General features: G+C 42.6%; 1 long non-coding RNA gene across 2 annotated transcripts in view; it reads right to left on the bottom strand.

The window, feature by feature from the left end:
• The window catches only part of LOC128941672 (uncharacterized), a 110,757-nt gene that overhangs the window by 3,829 nt on the left and 83,565 nt on the right, over positions 1-23,363 (bottom strand). The window contains exon 3 of one of the 2 annotated variants that reach the window (XR_008483570.1): positions 21,654-22,102. The exons of the other annotated variant lie outside the window; for it this stretch is intronic. This is a non-coding gene — a long non-coding RNA (uncharacterized LOC128941672). Of the gene's footprint in view, positions 1-21,653; positions 22,103-23,363 lie in introns of those variants that run through there. 2 annotated transcript variants of the gene reach the window in all.

Consider the following 23,363-nt stretch of genomic DNA (forward strand, 5'->3'; position numbering starts at 1 on the left):
TATAGTACTTTGGTAGACTGTAGTGTTCTTATTTATCTATTGAAAGTTTGATTTCTTTTTGATAGTTTGACAGTCATACTACATCTTTATATTATTCCTAGTATTTCACAGATTTTTTTTTTCCTGGAGCTGCATAAATGCAAGCAACTCAAATCTCTGGATCAGAGCAAAATTTTTCAAGCTAAAAAGCTAAGATGCTCAGGAATTCAAGATTTATTTTTCAATTCCAAAGCAGAAAATGCACACAAAATAGAGCATAGAAACTGCAGGAAATGTTTCACTTTCCTAACCCTTTGTTAGATCCCATCACAATTTAGATTGCTGCATGTCTTGCACCCATGAACCAGCACTTAACAAATTCAAACAAGTTTTGCTTGTGATCCTTAAAAGCTTTCTACTGTGTTTTCTAAAGGCTTTTTTTGTCTCCCTCCCTATGATGCCTTTCTGCATATTTCAGGTTCAGACCTGGTTCACTGGGGCAAATGGAAGAGTTCAGTCACATGGAAGCTGTTGCATAGTACTTCCCTTATTTCCCTCACTGTTTGAGCTAGGCTGGCTTAAAAAGAGGCACACCTTAGCTTTTCAGAAAAAGATAATTTGAAGTTCACGTGTTTTTTTTAATATAACTGGACCCACCCCAACTTTTCAGTTTAGACCATCTTAAAAAGGCACTTACACTGTAATTTCCACATCAGAAGATGAAACTAGTAGTTTTCACTCATGTCACATTTATTCCTATTTTTGTGCTGTTTTCCATACAGACAATGATGTATTTTATTATCAGTGATACCAGTTAATAGAAAGGATTCCTTTACTGTAGGTCAATTAACATGCTGTCAATTTTAACTAAGCAAAAAAAAAAGTTACACAACACTGAGAAAATAGGTTTCCAGGGATCTCCAGTCCCTAAATTAAATTCCTCCTTGAAGCAAAGCTATCCTCATCCATGTGACTGGTGATTTTTTGTTGCACAGAGAGCTTGTACAATGTCCTGAACACTTACATACTCCTTATTTTCTTCAGTAATATGTTTATTTATATTTTGTATTTGACATGACCTCAGTTTCTTTAATCATTTTTCCAGGTGAGATTCCTTGTGATGTTTCATGGCCAGATCACTGAAGTCTTATGACTCAAGGACTGCTCTGCTCCAACTTTGCCTCTGAAGGAATACTGTCATCCTCAGTAGGCGGGATAAATACAAAAAATTTTTTCACCTACTTTTTACTTTAGGTTTCACCTACTTTTTACTTTAGATTTCTTCTTCCCTTCTCAAAGAGAAGATGCCCAACAGCCCACAACCTTCTGTTCTTTCTCCTCTTCCTTGTGTGAAGAAACCTTAATTCCCAGTCCATTCCTGAACTAGATCTATGAATTTTAACAGAGGTACTTTCTCTCCTCAGCACCTGCCAGAATAGACTGATGCAAGAAAGCTGAGACTCATGCAGAAAACATGAGGTACATGTGCATCTGTGTTCTGGTAGGATGCTGAAAGTAGGAGGTCCTTTTCTTATTAATTGCATTTATAGCAAAATGGTCATTACTGAGCAAAATTATTATTAAAGAGTTGTGTTCCACAAGTCTGTCCGCAGTGATTTTGTGTTTATCAGGCCTTGACACTGGCTAGAAGACAGGCACCCATGAAAAACCAGTCACTCATTCTCCTCTGCTATAGCTGAGCAGAGAAGGGGGAAAGAAAAACCAAAAGGCTTATGGTGTGAGATAAGGATTGGGAGAAAACAGTCTAAGGGCAAAACAGGCTCAAAACTTAAATGTTATGAAGAAAAATTTATTAAAAGAATTAAAAGACGATAATGAGAACTAAAATAAACCTTTAGAACACTTCCTCCTCCTTCCCCCCTTCCCCCGCCCCCAGCCCTTCTTTCTTTCCCACTGACAGTGCAGGGAGACAAAGCACGGGGGTTTTACTCAGCTTGTCACTTCTAAAAATCTTCAGTTTGCTTAAGAAGGAGGAGGAGTCTTTTCTGTTATATTGTGGGGTCCTTCCCATGGGAGACAGTTCTTTGTGAACTTCTCCAACGTGGTTCTAATTTTCAGGAGTAGCAGTCCTGCCCAACTGGCTGTAATGTTAGTCACTCCTATTGTATTTTTGTATGTTTCAGTTGTAATGGTTTGTACTTCGGTTTGTTCCAGTTTCCCCCTGTTATAATAGTTCTGCCCCTGTTGCATCCTCCCTCTTCTTTAGTGTCAATCACCCTGCCTCCTCCCCTGTTCCCTATAAACTGTATGTCACTCCTTCAACCCCTGCCCAGTGTCCTGTCTGTCACTCGACAGCCCATCCTCTCCCTCTAGAAACTTCTACCAAGGGCATCAAGTGATAGGTTCCGGTGTTAGCGTTCAAAAACACATAATCACGGAGCGATTATATGCGGTGCTTTTTATTAAGAGCTCTGGGAATCGGGGTATATTCAACCCAAATCTGAATCCGACCGTACATCTGAAATGATCATGTTTTATGCTCTATCGTTACATAACTTTCATGTTAATTATTAAACTTATATTGTTCTATTGTATACATAAATTTAGCCCCTCTCTGAATTTACAACATGGTTTCTCACTATTCTTCTTATGGTCATATAATAATTACATGTAATTACTAAACAATCATCACATCTAACAATTATATAATTTATCATACTGCTTATGCAGGTGCAGTTGATCTGGGAAAGCACAAAGCCTAACATTTTAGATTCTATCTTTAACTTTTTCCAGGGTTCCACTATCATTCTCCCCCCTTTGAAAGCATTTTCACTTCACTATAGGTGTAAATGTTTTCACTTGATACAGTCCTTTATTCCTCAGTTCGTACTTGGTTCTTCAAATCCAGGGTTGATGTAAACATTGTCGTGGATGCTGTTACGAATGGGAGAACCAGAAGATCATGGGCGTGGATCTCGTGTTAGTGCTTTTATTATCCTCTGGTTCCAGGATGTTTTCTTCTGTATCTCTCCCTTTAAGATGCTGTAAACTAATCAATTTGCTAAGAATACAATTAGTAAGATTATCACACTCTCAATGATAGATTTAATCCATGAACTCACATTCCACCCTAATCCTTTAAAGATTTTTCCTAACCAGCTTGTAGCCAAATCCTTTTGCTCTTCTTGTGCTTCATGATCTATTTGTTTCAACTGATTGATGTCATATTCTACATTTGCAGTTACATTTGGGATATGAACGCAGCAATGATCAACTTGTCCCTTTAAAAATCCACATACTCCATGCTCTTTCAGGAGTAACATATCTAGGGCCAATCGATTTTGTAAAGTAATTTTTGTGGTGGCTTGTAACTGTATATTTAATTCTTTAAATCCTTCCCGGGTGACTCTTGCCAGTCTACCTACCTGACCTGTAAGTTTGTACAGCATCTCTCTGCTCTTATAGTTTGCTATAGGACCAAGCAATGACTCTAGGGCCCATCCAAATTTCACTCCACTAGAGGGTTCTTGCCAAGTGTCATCTGGATTTTCATTGTCTAGAACTTCTCATCTTGCTCTTACCTGCAGAAGTTCATGTTTTCCATTAAATGGGGACTTTTTCCAAATTGGACATAGGTTGGGAGGCCTAAAGTAACCTCCTTTACTTTCCCGTCTACAGGCAGATGTGTTGTCCAGGTACCATCACTTGCTGCCCATACAAATTGTCCTGGACCTCGGCTTGTAATCCTGGTACACCCTATAATTACTTTATAATTCACTCTGCCTTGTTTATGTTTGATCCCTCTGCAAGCACAACCAATTTGTAGGGCTATTGCCAGGGGTGGCATCTGTTTTATCTCTTCATTATCTGAAGTGCAGTCGTAAGCTTTATTACATGCCCACCAACTTACTTTGTCTGCCCTCATTCTGCTACTCGTGACAGTGTTCGTTATTGCTGGATCTGTTTCATTCTCGGGGCCTTCCCACTTAATACACCAAGGGGTGTTTGCCATATATTGGAATCTTTGAAGAATACTCACAGACCACGCACTGTCCCAAGGTTCTATCTGATCTTTCTTATCCTTGGCCTCACATTCCCATACCAGAGTTGTTTCTGTAACTTGCCTCGATTCGGGTACCAGTTTACATGTAATTGTTTTGTTCTTTTGTATTTCAGGTAGTTTTGATGTTATGATTCCCCAATTTACTGGGTCTCCTGCTGCCTTTGGCATTGGCAGACAGGCAGTTATTCGGCTGGTGTTTTGCATTTTGGCAAAATCTTTGACTAATCCAATCATTACATTCTCAGCCCGAACTGCATTAGAAACCTTTATCACCTTTCCGTTTGTACCTCTCTTCATTCTAGAATGAAGAGTGGTTAGTTGATCATTTTGCATTCCACATCCCAAAGATATTAATAACCATAACGTTAGCACAATTACTGATAGCATTCTGAAAGCAATTAAACACGTCTTATCTGCAGCCTTTGTTCATTCCAGAGTTTATACAGTCTGTGATCCAGGATGGACTTTCTTCACTCGGGTGTAGTGAATCCAAGGTTCCACGCTGGCTACTTTGACTGCTGTAAAGGTGGTCAGTAGTACCTGATGGGGTCCACTCCACTTTTCTTTCAGCGGTTCCTCGTTCCAGTTCTTGATGTACACCTCGTCTCCTGGATGTATGTTATGGACTGGGTTCTGGAGAGTCAGTGGTCTATTCCACATGAGGATACTCCGGAGCCGAGCTAAAGTTTTCCCAAGAGACAGAATATAATTATACACTTCCTGCTTTCCTGTGATGTGTATATTAGGGTTAGGCTCAGGAGATTCATATGGTTTCCCATAAAATATCTCATAAGGACTGACTGACATCCCACTCCTAGGCTTTATCCGAATCCTCAACAGTGCTATTGGCAAAGCCTGGGGCCACTGCAATTTGGCTTCTTGGCATATTTTACTGATTTGCCTTTTTAGTGTCTGATTCATCCTCTCTACCTGTCCACTTGACTGGGGTCTCCACGGTGTGTGGAGGTCCCAGTTTATCCCCAGCAATCTACTTACCTCTCTTAATACTGTAGCTATGAAATGGGGTCCCCTATCTGATGATACCCCTAGGGGTACCCCAAACCTGGGAATAATCTCCTGTAGTAACCACTTAACTGTTTCCTTTGCTTGGTTCGTGCGACAGGGAAGGGCTTCTGGCCACGCAGAGAATGTGTCAACCCCCACTAACAGGTATTTGTATCCTCGAGTTCTTGGTAGCTCTACAAAATCTACCTGCCAATAGTCTCCTGGCTCTATTCCTATCCGAATTCTTCCTAACTGTGCCTGTGTTGTTTTTCAAGCAGATATCACATTTTGACATTACTGATTTTGCCATTGTTAACATCCGTACTGAAATTAAACTCTGCTTTAGTAATTTTACCAATGCCTCTGCTCCCCAATGACATTCGTTACGTTTAATTTGTAGAACTTCTCTCATTATCAAGGGGGGTACCACTATTTGTCCTTGTGCAGTTACATACCATCCTTCTGAATTCTTTTGTGCATTTAGCAAACGTGCCAGTCTCTCATCTTCTACTGAATATTTCGGCTTTGGAGGCAAATTGAATTGGGATACATTAAGCTTCAAAGGTATCAATGCCATTGTTGTTTGTACCTCTCGAGCAACCTGTCGGGCTGCCCAGTCTGCCTTTCGATTTCCCTCACAGATTTTGGAGTTTCCTGATTGGTGTGCTTTGCAGTGTATGATTGCCACTTGTTCAGGTTTTTGTACTGCCTTTATCAATTGCAGGACTGCATCCTGATGTTTAATGTGCATACCCCGAGAAGATAACTGTCCTCTTTCTTTCCACAGTGCTCCGTGTACATGCACCACTCCAAAAGCATATTTTGAGTCAGTCCAGATATTTATCTTTTCCCCTTCACTTAATTCTAGTGCCCTGGTTAAAGCAACCAGTTCTGCCTTCTGGGCAGATGTATTTGTTGGTAATGCCTTTGCCTCCACTACTGTATTGACTGTTGTTACCGCATATCCAGCGTATCTGGTTCCGTTTTCCACGAAGCTGCTCCCATCTGTAAACAGCTCCCACTCCGGCTGCTCTAGTGGGACGTCTTTCAGGTCTTCTCTTGCTGAATAGGTGTACACTATTACTTCTACACAGTTGTGTTCTAATGGGCCTTCTTCAGTTGTGGTACTAGGAACAAAGCTGGATTCAAAAGGTTAGTTGTTTTTGATGTGACATCATCCTGTTCAGTCAGGACTACCTGGAATTTCATCATCCTGCTGGGAGATAGCCAATGGCCCCCCTTTTGTTCTAAGACAGTGGTTACCATGTGTGGTACATAGACATTTATGTGCCTTCCCATAGTAAGTTTCCTGGCTTCTTGTATCAGGATCACAGTAGCTGCGACTGCCCGCAGACATGGGGGCCACCCGGCACTCATGTTGTCGAGTTGTTTGGAAGAGTAGCCCACCGGCCTTTTCCAGCTTCCCAGACGTTGGGTCAGGACTCCTAGTGCTAGGCGCAGCCTTTCATGTACAAACAGCTGAAAATCTTTAGACAGATCAGGTAACCCTAGTGCTGGAGCAGTTGTCAGTGCTTCCTTTAATTTTAGGAAGGCTTCTTTCTGTGGTTTGCCCCAGGTGAATGGTTGCATCTTCTGAGCTTCATACAGGGGTTTCGCAATCAGTCCACAGTCCATGATCCACAAGCGACACCATCCTGCCATCCCGAGGAAGACTCGTAGCTCATGTAAATTCTGGGGCTCTGGAATAGCACAAATGGCTTGGATACGGTTAGTACCTAGTTTTTGTTGCCCTTGTGAAATTTCACATCCCAGGTAAATCACAGTCTGTTGTGCGATTTGTGCCTTTTCTCTGGATACTTTATAGCCTCCCATTCCCAGTGAATTTAAAATCTCAATGGTTACCTTTATACAGGTTGCTCTTTCTTCTGTAGCTATTAGTATATCATCAACATACTGCGACAATAAGTATTGGTCTCTTGGTACTTGCCCATTTGTGGTCCAAATCTCCAGTTCCTTTGCCAGTTAGTTTCCAAATAGGGTCAGCGAGTTCTTTTTGTGTACAGGTGAACTGGGTCTTTCTTCCGTTCCCTGGGTTTTTCCCACTCAAAGGCAAAGAGTTTCCTACTTTCTTTGTCAAGGGGGATGCAGAAAAAGGCATCTTTTAAATCAATTACGGTAAACCATTTATATATCTCCTTTACGGATGTTAGCAATGTATAAGGATTTGTTACCACTGGATAAATGTCCTTTGTTATTTTATTTATTGCTCTCAAATCCTGCACTAATCTATATTCACCATTTGGCTTCTTTACTGGAAATATTGGTGTATTAAATTCTGATTCACATTCTTCTAAAATTTGGTATTTCAACAATTTCTCAATAATCTTTACTATTCCTTGCCGTGCTTCTGGTTTTATGGGATATTGTTTGACTTGTACAGCCCTTGCCCCTTCTTTTAACTCTACATGCACTGGTTGTGCCAATTTAGATTTCCCTGGTATATCCGTCTCCCATACAGAGGAAATCACTGCATCTTCTACCTCCCTAGGGATAGAGGGGACAGGTTTTTCTTTGATCATTAATATCTGTCCCAACTTTGATTCAGGTATTTTCATTATAAGCTCTCCGTTTTCAAAGGTTATTACCGCATCAAGTTTTGCTAGCAAATCTCTCCCTAAAAGCGGAATTGGACACTCAGGTACATATAAAATTCGTGTGTTATAACCTTGTTTCCAAAACACAAATCTAGGGGTTGCAGGAAAGGCCGTTTTTCCTCTTTCCCTGTAGCGCCGACTATTGTTGTTTCCTTGTCCCCAATTTGTCCTTGCAAATCATTCAATACAGAAAAAGTAGCTCCCGTATCTATTAGAAATCTGACCTCTTTATGCCCTAACTGTATATTTACAACAGGTTCCTTAACTTGTTCTACCGGTTCTACATCTAGTCAGCTGGTATACTCCCCCAGGACCATCTCCTTGGTAGCCTGCTGGAACTGATTGCCCTGGTCAAACTGGTTATTCAAACTTGGGCAATTTCGCTTCCAATGTCCCACCCCCTTGCAATATGCACATTGATTCAGGCTTGACCCCTGGGTAACTGGTCTCCTACCCCGATCATTCCTGTTACGCCCCCTGAAATTTGGGTTCCCTCTCCCCTGTATTACTGCCAAAAGATTCTGCTGCTGCCTTTTACTAGCTTCTTTTTCCCGATTGTTATATATCTTCCAAGCAACCTCAAGTAACTTATCCAAATTCCTTAATTCTTCCCCTTCTAATTTTTGCAATTTTCTACGAATGTCATCCTGTTATTGACCCAAGAATATGAGAGCGAGCTGAACCTTTGCTTGCTCTGTATCCATTTGGAGGTCTGTATATTTCCTTGCTACCTCCTTAAGCCTCTCCAAAAACGCAGTGGGAGATTCCTTCTTTTCCTGTCGAACCTCATATAGTTTGGACCAATTTATAGTTTTGGGCACAGCATTCTGAACTCCTATCTGGATCCACTCTTGGTATTTCCGTAATCTCCTCATATCGCACAATAAATTAGGGTCCCAATTTGGATCCTCAATTAGGAAATTCACATCTAAATTCTCTGTTACCAGCCCATTTCTAATATCTTCTCTTGCCCTCTCTTTGGCTGCCTTAAGTACCATTTCTTTTTCAGTAGAATCCATCAGAGTATCTAATATTACTTGTATGTCATCCCAGTCAGGATTCTGAGTTTTCATAACCATTTTTACTACACATGCCACTTTATCAGGATTTTCTCTATAAGTTCCGGCTGACTGTTTCCAAATTACTAAGTCTGCTGGGAAAAAAAAGGCACTTCCACTCCGACACCTTGTCGCAAGGGGGCAACCACAGTCTGTTTTTGTTTCCTTATGCCATCTCTATGCACAACTGGAGCAAGCTTTGCCCGACCCCGGGTTCTATGGGCTATTGGGGTCACTGATTCATTACCATTGCTATCTTTTTCACTCGCATACCTCTTTCCCCTTTCTATCACAGTTAGGTTTTGCTCATCTTCCGAGGAAGAGGGATCGGGTGATGATGGGAGAGGAGGATAAAGAGGGAAAGGTGTACTAGATGAGACAGGTTCAGGGGTAGGTGGGTGAGGAGCAGGCAGTGGGATAGGGACAGATGAAACAGGTGGGATAGGGTTAGGTTCTCTTGTTCCTATTGGAGCTACTTGTAAATCAATATCTGTATAATTTTCCCTACTCAAGCTTTCTCTTAATGCCAAGTGTTCTAAACGTTCCTCACAAACCCCACACTTTGCAAATGTTTTAACCATTAATAACCCACATTCATTCTGCCATTCTGGCTTTCCCCGTAAGTAGAAAAACAGATCAACATATGGGACTTCATCCCATTTGCCTTCTTGTTTACAAAACGACATTAACTACAAAATAGTGTTATATTGCAGAGTACCGTATTTTGGCCATTTTTCACCGTTCTCCAAGGCATATTCTGGCCACCATGAATTACAATAATCAATCAACTTAGTTTTACGTAATCCTTCCCCAAAGTTACCTTGTTTCCAATGTGCTAATAAGCACCCCAAAGGAGAATTTTGTGGGATAGGGGTGTTACTGCCCAAAATCCCTTTAAGTTTCTCCATTTCAAAAATACCACAAATGCCGAACCCGCAAGGCTTTCGCGATTGTCTTACGGAACGGCGCCTAGGCTTACACCAACAGGAATTCCTTTAGCCCAACCAAGCAGAGCTTTCGCTGCATCTTATTGGCAGGCATCCAAACCAAAGTAAAAAGCACCTTACCTTTCTCCCGGGGATGTTTGTGAGCGGCGGAAGCGGTCGTGGCTGATGGGCTCCCCGAGAATCCCTCGGTGCCGGCTGGAGCGTGATCGAGTCACGAACTCGCTCAGCAGCACTCACAAGGGTCCCTTCTGCGTTCGCCAAAATGTTAGCGTTCAAAAACACATAATCACTGAGCGATTATATGCGGTGCTTTTTATTAAGAGCTCTGGGAATCGGGATATATTCAACCCAAATCTGACTCCGACCATACATCCGAAATGATCATGTTTTATACTCCATCGTTACATAACTTTCATGTTAATTATTAAACTTATATTGTTCTATTGTATACATAAATTTAGCCCCTCTCTGAATTTACAACATAGTTTCTCACTATTCTTCTTATGGTTATATAATAATTACATGTAATTACTAAACGATCATCACATCTAACAATTATATAATTTATCATACTGCTTATGCAGGTGCAGTTGATCTGGGAAAGCACAAAGCCTAACATTTTAGATTCTATCTTTAACTTTTTCCAGGGTTCCACTATCACCAGCACTGGGGCCCCTCCCCCAGATTACCCTAATTGGTTTCCCTAAATGCCTGCTCCCCTGCTCCCCACACCCTCCTGTAACCCCATTGGCAGATGGGCGAGCCCCTCCCCAGTTCCCTCCCTCCTTTATAATATGTTGCGCAGCCCAGTCCGGCATCTTCTGTTGACTGGACCCTTTGGGTTGTGGATTGATTTGCTGCCCTTCCTCAATAAAGCCATACTGAACCTTCAACAGAAGTCCACTCCTTCTTCTGTCTTTCATTGCACAGAGCCTTGCCCATGCAAGGCGAAAGCCTTAGTTGCCTTCCTGAGGAACAGGAGAGTGTCCCCTGCTGCTTGCTGTGTCGGAGCAAGCCAGGGTTACCCCAAGTGGACACTCAGAGGGGCACAATGACACACTCTCATGGGCAAAATAGTCTTTTAGAACTATATGGCACAGGTCATTTTAGTTCATGGGGTGTAGTTTTTTAAGGATCTTTTGTTCTGGTTTGGAAGCAAGGGTTCCCTTTCTCTTCTGTCTCTCTGTTCGAGTTTCCCACTAGATTACAGCTTTTCAGCTTCCACATGCTCCAGCATGAACACCTTTTCTCAAAGGCTGTGAGTGCACCTCTGCATCCCCACATGTACTTCACAAATTACAGGGAAACTGTTTCATTATAGTCCTCACCATGACTTGTAGAAGAATCTCACCTCTGATGCCTGGAGCACCTCCTGCTGCTCCCTCCTTTCACTGACCTTGGTGTCCCCATGTTGTTCTCGTGTCTTCACCTTTTCCTTTTCTCTGACATAGGAAAGAATTGGGGTCTCTAGGTTTGGTTGTTATCAAGTTCTATGAGTTGAAAGGTTCTTTCAGTGTTGATTCCATCCAAGCTCTGCATTGGGGATTTGCTTGTCATGACCTTTGCTGTTGGCCATGTGGTCCCCACCGGCGCAGCACAGGTGGCACCAGCTGCCGCAGTGCCAGCTCCATTCAACGCCTCTCTTCATGCGGGGCACTGAAAGGAGCAGCTGCTGCTGCTGCCTCTGCCCTTCTGCCCTCAGCATGGCTAGTTAAAACAGCCAAGCAAGCACAGTTTGCTGCGGACTGTGCTGAGATAACCCTGGCCTCATGGGTGCTCCCGGTGCTGGCTGCAGCTGCATGGTCCAGGCTGTGGGGCAGATTGTGGCACCAGGATGGCCCCTGTTGGCATGGCCCCTGTGGCCACACTGGGAAGAGCCCTAGTGGCTGCCTCACCACTGCTTGGATGAGAAGAAAGAAGAATTGTATGTGATTTTTTTCCTTCTTAAGTATGTCATCACAGAGGTCTTACTTTAATTGGGTTAGCAGCATATTTTCAGAGCCAGCCTGTGACTGACTTTGCCAGGCATGGAGGAAGCTTCCCACAGAAAAAATTACTTCTACGTTTGGTTTCTTCCCTCCTCACAAAAAAACCAAGATATGCAAAACCACAACCAGTGTGCTACACCACCATTTGCTATTTCTTATTGTAGGAGTGCTTGGTTAGGGAGGAATCATGACCAGTCAGGTAAGGCAAGGTAAAATACTTAAGTATTTCTTTGATCTTTACCCAATGCAGGGGTTCCCACTGGACAGACAGAGGTCATTGAGATCATCTTCAGGCTGATCTAAGTCATACCAAACCTATTACAGTCCCCAGACAGTTTGTAGCTGGGGCTGTGCTAGGCTGCCTTATATTTTATTCTAAATTTGCAATTGCTGCAGTTGTGGAGATCATACCCAATTGTTTCGTTTGAAGAAAAGCTGAAATAGGAAGTGCCATTCAAAGTGTGACTTTGAAGGAATCACTATGCAAGTGGTAAAATGGCATTACTTAATGAATTAGAAAGGAGGATTGGAGACCGAAAGTCTACTGCAGGACAGGGAGAGACAGACCATTAGCATTTGGGTGTCTTCCTCTTCAATTTTTCATGAGTAAATAGAAGAATTAATCCCAAAGAGTTGAGGTGATTAGATGTTGAAGTGCGCTGTACCACAGTGTCCTGGTTTAGGGCAAATTTGGTAGAGATTTTCCAAAGGAGGGCCCCTCCAGAAAGCAAACCCACACGGCCTCTCCCCCAACCAGTTCGGGAAGAATTCCTTGGAGAGAAGTGAAAAGAACCTGTTTATTTAACAGGCACAGCACCCCCCAGCACACAAAGTGAACAATACCAGATGACACCACTCTGAAAAAGATGATAAATTCAGAAAGTCTCTCTCTGGGTGGTCGCTCCGGGGCTGGGGCAGCTGCTGCAGGCCACATGGTGCAAATTCTTGGTGTTTCCAGGTCCCAGTCTAGAGCAGGCTTGAGATGGTTGAAAAAAAGAAAGGAGAAACTGCGCGAGGGCGTACACGGCCCTATGTCCGGCTAGCTGAAGGGGTGAAGCGGCCGACGCCCCTGCGCATTGGAAGCCAGCCCCCCTTGGCGTCCTGGCCTCGGGCTGGGCTGGATTGCGGACTTGGATTCACGCTGGACGAGACGAGAGAGGAGGCGACCACTTGCTGGGGGTAAAACGTCGGTTTATTGAAGAGCCCACATGCAGCACAGGGCAAACCAACAGGTGGAAAAACCCACAGCAAAATGGCCCTGAACACGGGGGGGAGACAGAGTTTTACAGGGAAGGGGTGGAGACGGGAGGGGAAGCCCAGCTAACCAATAGGGGAACATGTGGGGAGGTACATAAGAAAACTGACACAAGAACTTATCCAATAAACATAGAACAAAGGAGGGGCCCCGGGACGCCAGCCAACCACAACCCCCAGAGAGAAGAATGTTCTAGAAAGCAGGGAGGAGTGGGGGGTGATTGACTGGGCTCAAGGAGGAGGAAAACTTTACTTATATGGTGGGATAAAGGAGGAGCAGTTATGTAACTTGGGAGATTGACAATTAACAGGGGCAGGGGTAACCATAGTAACATAACTGCCAAAGGCTCTGTGGCAGGAAAACTGGAGGGGGAAGAACCATCTTACAAAGAACAGGGGGGGAATAATACATAAAATGGGGGAACAAAACAAGAAATTTAAAAACACACTACAACAAGAAACAGTCCAGGAAGAACTTGGACTGCTTAGCCAAACCAGCCAACGAGCAGAAGCAAAAGCAAGCAGAAGCAGAGCAGAAGCGAGAGCAAAAGAGCAAAGTGAAAAGCAAAAGCAGCGAAAGGAAAAGCCACAGTCTCTGTGTCCCAGCCAGGCTGATAAGAAAACCAAAAAAAAACTTTCTCTCTTCAGAGCCAGTCTTAAAGGTACAGAACATAATATCCAGCATTAACAGAACACATGAATGGGGATACAAGCATCATAACATCACACTAGGACACGGTGCGAGTCCTGGCCTGGAGAGGAGAACAGGAGGATGTTATAACAGCTGAGACAGTCCTCCAGAAGCTCCATTCATCTTGTCCATTGACTGCTGCCCAGCCTCTACTCCACTGAGAGCATATTATGGGCCTGAAAATGGCAACAGGGTAAGAGCAAAGGTTTTAGTAGAGCAAAGATTTTAGAAAACAAGATGGGAGCACAGCAGGGAAGAACATGACTGGGCATGATGGAGGAGAGAAGAACCCCCAGTGGCAAGGGGGTTATACCTAGATGCTCTTTAAGGTCCCTTCAAATTCAAATTATTCTATGATTTCATAATTCTAAGAACTTGATGAATCCTCACATGGAGTCAACAACAGAAAGACATGAAGCTGCAGAAAAGGCAGAAAAGACTGTAAAATCAGCACTTGAACAGGGAACAGAAGCACAGTAATACTAAAGATGTAAAAAAATAATATTTGAAAAGACATACAGAAGAGGGAAATCACTTGGCCTTCTTAATTCCATGGCAAAAAGAACATGAGACTTCAGAGACCGAAGATAGTGTTTCTGATCTCACAGAAGGCAAAAACTAATGATGAAATGATCAGGAGTTTACAGTATAAAATACTCTATAACTGTAGACAATACTCCAAATAATTACTACTACTACTACTACTACTACTACTACTACTACTACTACTAATAATAATAATAATAATAATAATAATAATTCCAAATAATTTACTACTGTCAGAAGTAAACATGCATGCACTGCAGAATTGAGAGACACTGTCAAATTGCAATTCTTGGGAGGGGCACAATTGATGGGTGGAGATCAACAGTGAAAAGAGATTTGGTGTGGAAGATCACAGAGAATGATAAGTTCCAAGTGGAGGTGAGGTTGAGAGCACATCACTGGAGTAAGATGTGAGAATCAATGAATATTTTAGGACAAATGATAATATAAGGAGTAGGAAATAAGAGGCATTAAAATGGAAGTGCTAGCTGAATTGATGATTATAAAACTAACAAAGGAGATATTGGAGGACTCAAAATTAAAGGGGGTGTGAGCAAATCAAATGAAAGCGGAGTTAGAATGAAAGATGTGTACTGATGCCAGCCATAGTGGAATACAATCAAACCAACTAAAATTCAGTCTTTACAAAATTACATTTTCTGACTGCTTCTGCAATAAACATTTTAATCCAAGTCACTCTTTTACATTAGCTGAAGATCACAACATCTTATTCTTGATTGACAGATAGACATCTGAGATAGACAGGTTGTCAGAGCTACTTAGAAGGCAGAGAGGTTTGAGGTGAAAGTGGAGACTGGCTGGCTGAAGAACTGAGCACATTGGCCTGGAACTCTCAATTTTTTTAAAAACTGCCAAACAGTTTACCCTTGTTATAAGGAGATAATTTAAAAATATATATGTTTTGTTTTGAAATGCTAAATGTATGCTAATTTTTAATACAGCCTTTAAAATTATCCTTATTCTAGGATTCTTACCCTATGCTAAACTCAGATTTAGTATAAGATGCAGAGAATAATAGAGAAATCTAGGTTGGAAGAGGCCTTTAGAAATCATCTGATCCAACTTTTTAATCTTTAGATTAAGTTATCAAGGGCCTTGTCAAGCTAAGACATGAATATTTTCAATAAGGTGGACTCTACCACTTCCCTGAGCAAACCATTCCAATGTTTCAGAGTGCTCTTTGCATGTTATTCTTCTATCCAGGCAGCAGTTTGTATCCTTTCCCTCTTGTCCTGTCACCATGCATCATTGTGAAGCAAGAACACTTTTACTTTTTATTCCATAAATACCTGTTAGATACAAGATTCTTTGATCTTCTTAACTTCATCATGCCCTGGCAGAGCAAACACAATTCCTTCAACCTTTCACCATATGCCAAGTTCGCCAGCACTGTGATCATCTTGTTCCCCCACAAACTGGATCTGCTCCAATTTTCCAGTGCCCCTCAAAACTTATAAAAATCCCTTTGAATGTGAAAGTGGGAACAGATTATCTGCTGTGAGTTGATGAAGAAAGGATACCTTTGTATTCTAATCCTAGTAATTATTTTTGTTATCTCCAGTAGCCATCTGCTTCTTCATTTTCACCATCAGGTGTGAAACCCCATACCTTCTCCATGTCCTTTCTGAGTCTTTTCTCCTCTGACAGCACAGTACGTTGAGGTTTCCTGGCACTGAAGTCGCCTCAGTGTTTACTTACAACATCATACCCCATTCATTATTCAGCTTTGTTTCACATGTTCAGCTAAGATGTAGCATGTGCTGAGTCTAATGAACAGCATGTTAGATTTCTTATTTCCTAAGGAGTACAGAATGCTTCTTTTATTTGCAGAGAATTGTTTGCTTTAAGAGTTTGGAGAAATAAGTTCACACTTGGGAGAAGATTCCTTTCTCAGAAAGTTTTTTATTGGATAAATGTAAAAATTTCTGCAGTCCATGAGAGTTAGAACTTAAAAGGTTAAAGGTGAAAGTGAGAGAAGACAGGAATGGTGGAATTCTAGCAGAAAGCACCATCTGCCTTCATAGCAGCTAAGAGAAATTGTCAGCAAGGATCCAAAAATATAGTTCAAAAAATATGCTATCACAGGACGCTTGTGTCTATGATACTAGTCATAATCTAGTGCTCTTACTGATGACCTAAAGAATATGCAGAAACCAGGGCAAAAATAAAAATAGAAAAAATGGAAGATGGGGGCGTGTTCTAGGTTAACCTTCAGCAAGACTTTCTTTTCTTTCATTATTTTCAGAGCTGAGATTTAGAAGGAAAAAACTGTGCACTGGGTACTTGAGTGGACTTCAAACAGAAGTAGGTTTTCTTTACAGCTTTTGGGTATCTTTGTTTAAGAGAAGCTGTTACAGCTGTGATTAAGGACAAAATGTAATGCCAATGTATTCACAGGGCTGTTTCCTGAGACAACTGAATGCATTTGTTCCCCATATTTGGCACAACTTTAATACAGATAGGAAATCTAGGTTTGTCCTGGTTCAGAGCAAGTTTGGGAGGGAATCCCCAAAACGGCTTCTCTAGGAAAGCAGATTAAATCGGCCGCTCCCCGGGTTGTAGCTGAGCTCTCTCTGCTGCTGGAAATGTCGCGGGCCAGGCCTGCCCAGTGGGCCACAGATGCTAGCTGATGGTGCTTTTCTGGGTGTTCAGTCCAGAGCAGGTTTCAAGAGGTCCAAAGAAAAGGGGAAAAAAACCCCAAAAAACCACAGTCCAGGGAACTTCTTTGCCTCAGCCAGGTAAACTAACTAAAAGCCAAACGAGAGCTCTGTCCCGCTGTCTGTCCATCCACAAACAACACAGTCCAGGAGCAGGAATGTGGAGGAGTGGAGTGCAGTGTCTGAAAAAAACTGCGTGCTTCTTCTCTACCCCCTTCACTCTCCGGAACAAGGCTTAAAGGTGCAAAACTTATTTTTCAGCATAAACAGAACCAGATGATTGGGGATGAAAGCATCATATAGTCAACCCAGGAAGGTTCAATGAACACAAGGTTGTCAGCCTACAGAGGAAACAAGAAGTGATCTGAAACTGGATAATAAAACAGACTAACATGGAAACGTAGAACTGTGCATTTCTGGAATGAGAAAATGTAATTTAAGATATGAAGAACTGAACAATAATACAGAGTTTCTTCTTCCTTATAAATATGTAGTTTTACAGGGAGACTTACACCACTTTAGTAAGCATACCAGGTCAGAGATCTTCAATGCACAGAGTGATGCTGTTATCTAATACTATGATCTTATAAGAAGTGACTAAAGGCTGCTGTGAAAGTAGGTAAGCCCATATGCTGCCACCAAACTCAAAAAATAGACAATGAAGTGGAAGGCAGCTCCAAAGCCAAAGAGGGACTTACAGACAGACCTCTGATGTCCTGGAACATAGAAGAAAAAAGAGAGTTTTCAAGGAGTGTAGAAAAAGGCATTTAGAGTGACTGCCTAGAGAAAAAGAATGAGGGTATTTTTTTCTAGGTTCTAGGATAAAAACATATAAAAAATAGAAGAATCATGTGAGACAGAACGGGTTTTTTTGTGGATTGTCAGCTTTGTGATGAACCTACACTACATACCTGTATTAAAATTCTGCCCAAGCAGAAAAATTTTAAAAGGCTGAAGGTGGACATGTGAAAGTAAAACATTTAGTGTAAAAAAGAGTGAAAAAGAAACAAAATTGGAATATGTGGTAGGGATAATTCATGCTATTAATGTATGGTATAAAAGATTGTAAAAATCCAAACATATGTCTTTGACCACCTCGGCCCGAGAGCAGCTGTCTATTCAGATTACAACGAATTCGCAGACATAAGCTAAGATAACGATCCACACTTTAATGTAAGAATAGAAGCTTCCAGGGCAATGATCACCGGTATCTCGAGTCTTCGGGAACCACCTAGGAGTGATTATCGCCTTGCCGATTGCATCAATCAAGATAGTCAGCAGCGCCAACCTGATACATCTGAATGCTCAGCTTCCCCGGAGCCCATCAGCGCTGACTGTACACCTGCAACTGACCTTTGTCCAGCTCTGCACATTTTAAAAAACAGCACTGAATGTGAATAGTTACAAAAGAAATTTGGACACCTTTGCCTCAGGCACAATAAACTGTATAAAACTGTGCCGCAAGAAGTGACATTCATTACAGGGGAGATTCTGGCACGCTAGGGGTCAGGTCCAGGTTCACCCAGCACCAATCCCAGGCTCGATGCTGCCTCTTCAGCTGTGGTGGTCTCAGAGACCGAAATTTGGTCACGCAGATAGATTAATAAATCCTTTCAAAATATTTTATAATTTGGCTCACAATTGATCATTTATAACAATCTGGTGACAACCTGAAGTGATTTGAATTTGGGGTTCGGGACCCCTTCCTGGCCAGAAGGTGCCCCGCTGATTTCAGCAGTCTGAACAGAATTGGGAGTTCGTGAGACCAATCAAAAATCACCAAACCAAAACCAGAGCCACAGCCAAAGAGGGATAAAATGGGCCCAGCTCTCGGATTCTCTGCAAGATCCAGGGGATCTCCGAGCCTGAGATGCTTTTTCCACTTAGAAACTGACGTGCACGAAGAATCCATGTGGGAAAGGAACCGTGAGTATCGTGTGGTTGAGTGGGTGTGACCGACTGTGTGTGTGAGATGTGACTCTGTCATGAAGCAAATGTGGACCCCACAATTGCATTTCCACCGTCCCGTGAGGAATGTGGTCGGTCAAGGAGGAAGCGAACGCTTTTTCTAAACACACGTGGGACTTGGGACTTGTAGGGAGTTCAGGGGGGAATCGGTCACGGTTGGGTCAGAAAGGGGAAGAAAAGATGATCCTGGAAAATTCCAGGAGCCCGTCTGCCTTCTGATCTGGAGAAAACTGGAGATCAATTGAAAAGTCCGTGGAGCGGTTCTCCATGTGACTGAGTAAGACTGGCGACGTTTTGCAAGCTCGGGAAATTGACATCAGACAAGAATTCGGGATGCGCAATGAGTGTCCCAGCTGGAGGAGACAAGGTGAGAAAATTCGCAGGCAGGATTTTTGGAAAAATGGGGTTGGGAAAAAGCAGGTTCCAGAAAAAGCCCCCGGAAAAATCTCCCCAGGGTCCCGAATAAGTTCTGCCAGAAATTCCAAGGGAGAGTCTGTTGGGGTGGATGCTAGAACATTGCGACGACAGTCCCAGGAGAGCGGGGAGGTCCGAGGAGAAAATGATATATTTTTGCATGGAAGAATGGGGAGGGAAGGAGATTGGAAAATACATGGTCTGGCCAGTGTTCATCATGTTTGAGGCATGGACTTGCAAGTCCCTGTACGATCACGTATTTGATCGCCACCCGCAGGATTTTGAGGAAACTGAGTATGCCGAAATGTGGAGCTATGCTGGTACGAGTTTGTACCCGGTAGGAGCTCTCAGATGTCCGGCAAACAGGGGAAAGGAATAGGAATCCTTGGACAATCTTCCACCTACCTACCTTGTTCCTCTGCCCCAGCCCGGACCAGTCCAAGCACCGCTGGTGCCCGTGTTGCCTCTCAAGGTGGCGATCCTGCTGGGACAGATCTCGGTGCCGCTACTCCCACTGGAGCAGGCTGCGGCACCTTCTCTCCCACGTGAACAAGCAGTGGCACCTCTGCTCCCATGTGACCACTTTTTACCTCCCAAAACTGGGAAGCAGTAGATTCTGTCCCTTATTCTAGATGGTTAGTAACTTGCAGAAGGTTTTCTGTTTAAGTCCTAAATTACCATCCAATGTGAATAAAGATGGCAAAATTAGATCGTACTGCAGTATTTTCCTAGATTTAACCTGCAATCCTGCAACTACTGTGCTCATTCAGGTATATGTACTGGTGTATGAAGAGGCCTGTGCTGGTGAAACCATGGAAAGATTTCGTGCATATGAAAATATCTCAGGATAGTTGGTAGAAGGGGTAATGAACGATCTTCACAGTGAGGGAAGATAGCTGAAGTGTGTGTTTTAGAAGCTCAGTGTGTAGCAGAAGACAAAGCATAGAGTACTCTGGATATACAAGCCTGATATTCAAAACTAGGCTTCTGCAAGATCTAAAAATATTTGACTGTGCACTTGGGTAATATCTGTCTAATATTTTTACCAGACTAGGCAACTGTCTCAGTTTGAAAGATTGTCTGTAAAGGAAGGCAGGAGCCTCCCTTGAAATGGAAAACATAAACCCCTTCCCTCCAAATTACTGTAATTTTGAAATTCAGGGGCTTTCAGGCAGACATATGAGAATAGGAACAACAATTATTTACTAGTATGTATCACAAGATGAACAAACAACAACAATGGCAGTGACAACAAACAGAACCAGAAACCCCATCCCAGCCTTCTCAGCCACAGGCACTTTCCCCTCTGGTGCAGTTCCGGTCACAGCCAGCAGGGGCGCTGATGGCTCCCACTGGGCAGCGCAGGTGCAGTGTTTTCCCCGTGCCTGCAGGGGGCGCACTGGTGCGAGCTCAGGGAGCACGCTGTAATGGCGGCTTGGCCCAGACAGGAAGGGATAATGGTGGCTTTGTCCTAGACAAGAAAACAGACTTTGCTTCGCAAACCCCTTGGGTCAGTCCATCCTAGTGCCCCAGCAGGATCCTCAGAAGCAGCAAACTGGAACGGCAAAAATGAGCAAAAATCTCTGGGGACAGTAGACAAGATATATCAAACCCCGCAGCTGTATTGGGAACCGCAGGATGTCTTGGCAAGCAGGGCGTGCGGGGCTACAGTATAGCAAAAGCCTGGAGCAGTGGCAAAGAAGCGGCGGGGGTGCACCAGTGGCAACCCAGCTCCCAGCAGGGTAGGGAAAGGCTAGCTCTGGATCCTGGCATTTTCCCCTCATGCACCTGAGCAGATGATGATAAGTCCCTCTTTTAGTGAGGCAGTTATAAATGATCAAATCTGTAGCCAAATTTATAAAAAAAATTCGACAAAGATTTCTTAAGTCAATTAACAAAAATAGAAAATTTCGAAATCTCACCACAGCCAAATCAGTGTCAGCCCTGGGTGCAGCCGCTGGGTGACCTTGGGTTCCTGCTGACAGAGAGACAGTGTTCCCCTGAAGGTTCACCCCAAGTGCTTCCAGCAGCCTGCTTATATACAGTTTATTCTGCCTGAGGCAGAGATGACCACATAATTCTTTGTCTCTCTTTGCATGTAAAGTTGGATCCATACCTGTGTAGAAACAGACAAAGAGAGTGTCCAAAGCCTTGATGAATGTCTGAGTGCCCAAGAGGAAGAGCTATTCACATGTAGTAGATGATGCCATCTCTTGAGTAGCAGAGATTCCATCAAATCCAGGTGCATGATCTCGTGGGCTTCCTGAGATGTCCCATTGATCATCACCCAGGAAATTCCAGATGATATCTTCCAGGTGCAGAGGAAATCCCCTCTGAAGACTCCAGCCTGTCCCCTACATCTGATAATGGGTCTGGTATAGTCCCAGAGCTTGTCGGGGAACTGGTTACCTTGTGAATACCTCTAGTCCCGACCAGGACAATTGCAGACATCGTGGCTCAGGGCTACTCTGTTCATGTGATAACAGGGTTTGATTTTATCTCAACTCTGTCCGGGAATCAGTTATTATGTCAACAGGACTCTGTTCCTGGACAGGGTGGTTTCACAAACATGGGTTTAGACTTTACTAATATTTTATACATCCATATATCTATTTCTACAGCATGAATTATCTCTACTACATATAATAGGCAGTCTGTTAATAAGGTTCCAGTACAAAAGCTGCTCTTATGAGCAGAGCTCCACTCGTGGTAGAAGAAAGGCAGCAGGAGACGGAACCCTGCAGTGGTGACGAATTCTCCCCACAGGGACCGACTGCGGCCTCTCTCCCCTCTGAAAGCTGAGAGCGCAAGAGACTGCACTCAACCCCATTTTCCCAGTCCAAATCTCGGGCCTGAGCTCTGACAGCTTCTTTTGTCTGTCTCTCTGAAGTATCCAGTCGTTATTGTCTCCTAGCAACATGTAGGAGGAACATTCCTTGAGAGGGAAAAAAAAATCAACAAAATCCTGAAACCCAGCAATAACATTATACATGACCACAAATTATTAGGGACTTCTTGAGAAAGGAGTTTCCTCATCTAACCCTGCATTAACCTAAAGCTTGCCTCTGTGGAACTTCTACATACACAGCACCAAACAGTAAAACAAATGCTGTGAAATAGTAGCGTGGCTGGGATTCTGCTGTCCTCCAAGACATAGATTGGCATGCATGAACACGTTGACATTTTTAATGTGCTTGTGCTGACATGTCCAGCAAAATGTATGACATCTGTGATTTTAGCCCTTCCTACCAGTTATTTGCGTACCGTTGTCTGAGGCCATCAGGAGTGTGCATGAATTCTATGTATTTGATGGAATATAAAACACACATAAGGCTTCTCAGATGCACAGTGGGGAGTTCACCAGCTACGCATGATTTTACATTTTTTGCACCAATTTTAAGAGTTTCAAATAAAACAAAATGGATTAAAGAGGACACTGGATCAATTTGTGACTACAACTGAGGAACATGGGATCCATAAACCAGTGAATGGATCTCCCTCATCCATATGCAAGTTCCAATTTCTAAGTTTCGGGGAATATTTCCAATGACAGTCCCTCTTAAATACCACCAAGGAAAGTATTCAATACAGGTCACTAACAGCTACTAGAATTTGCATTATATTTAACTCTTTCAATTAATTGTTGAGTAATTTCAATTACAGGTCAAAAGTGGAATTTCTAGGAGAAAACAAAATGCAAGTTTTTCTTTAAAGCAGTATATCTTTCAGTTAAGAGGAAAGAATCCCATGTCAGTAATGCAGCCTTTACTTCAAGGAGCATTAATAATACTTGACAAAAATTCTGTGAGTCTGATTCAAGTTTTGGGTCATGGATATTAAATCATCTATATATCTGCAAAGTTACACCAGGGTAAAAAAAATCTCTAAAACACACAGAAGGAACAAATGTGCTTACAAGGTGCAGAAACATAAAGAAATTGTGTAGAAATCTGATCTTATGAGAAATTTTGATATGAAATGTTATTTTCCAAGTAATTGTAAGAAAATTCTGATGCTAATCTGCCATGCTATTCACCTCACTTGAAAATTTAGTCCCTGAAACAAACCAAATAATAATTATATGTGAATACAAAACAATTGAAATGGTTCAGAGATATTTTGCATTCTTTCAAAATAATTTATTGTGAGAAGAGATTTTAATTTCTTCTGGACAATAAACTGACCAAATTAACAGA

The sequence above is a fragment of the Melozone crissalis genome, unplaced genomic scaffold (genome assembly GCF_028551555.1).
Source record: "Melozone crissalis strain CALT ecotype California unplaced genomic scaffold, PUWL_Pcris_2 ptg000036l_1, whole genome shotgun sequence".
In the NCBI taxonomy this organism is placed as follows: domain Eukaryota; kingdom Metazoa; phylum Chordata; class Aves; order Passeriformes; family Passerellidae; genus Melozone; species Melozone crissalis.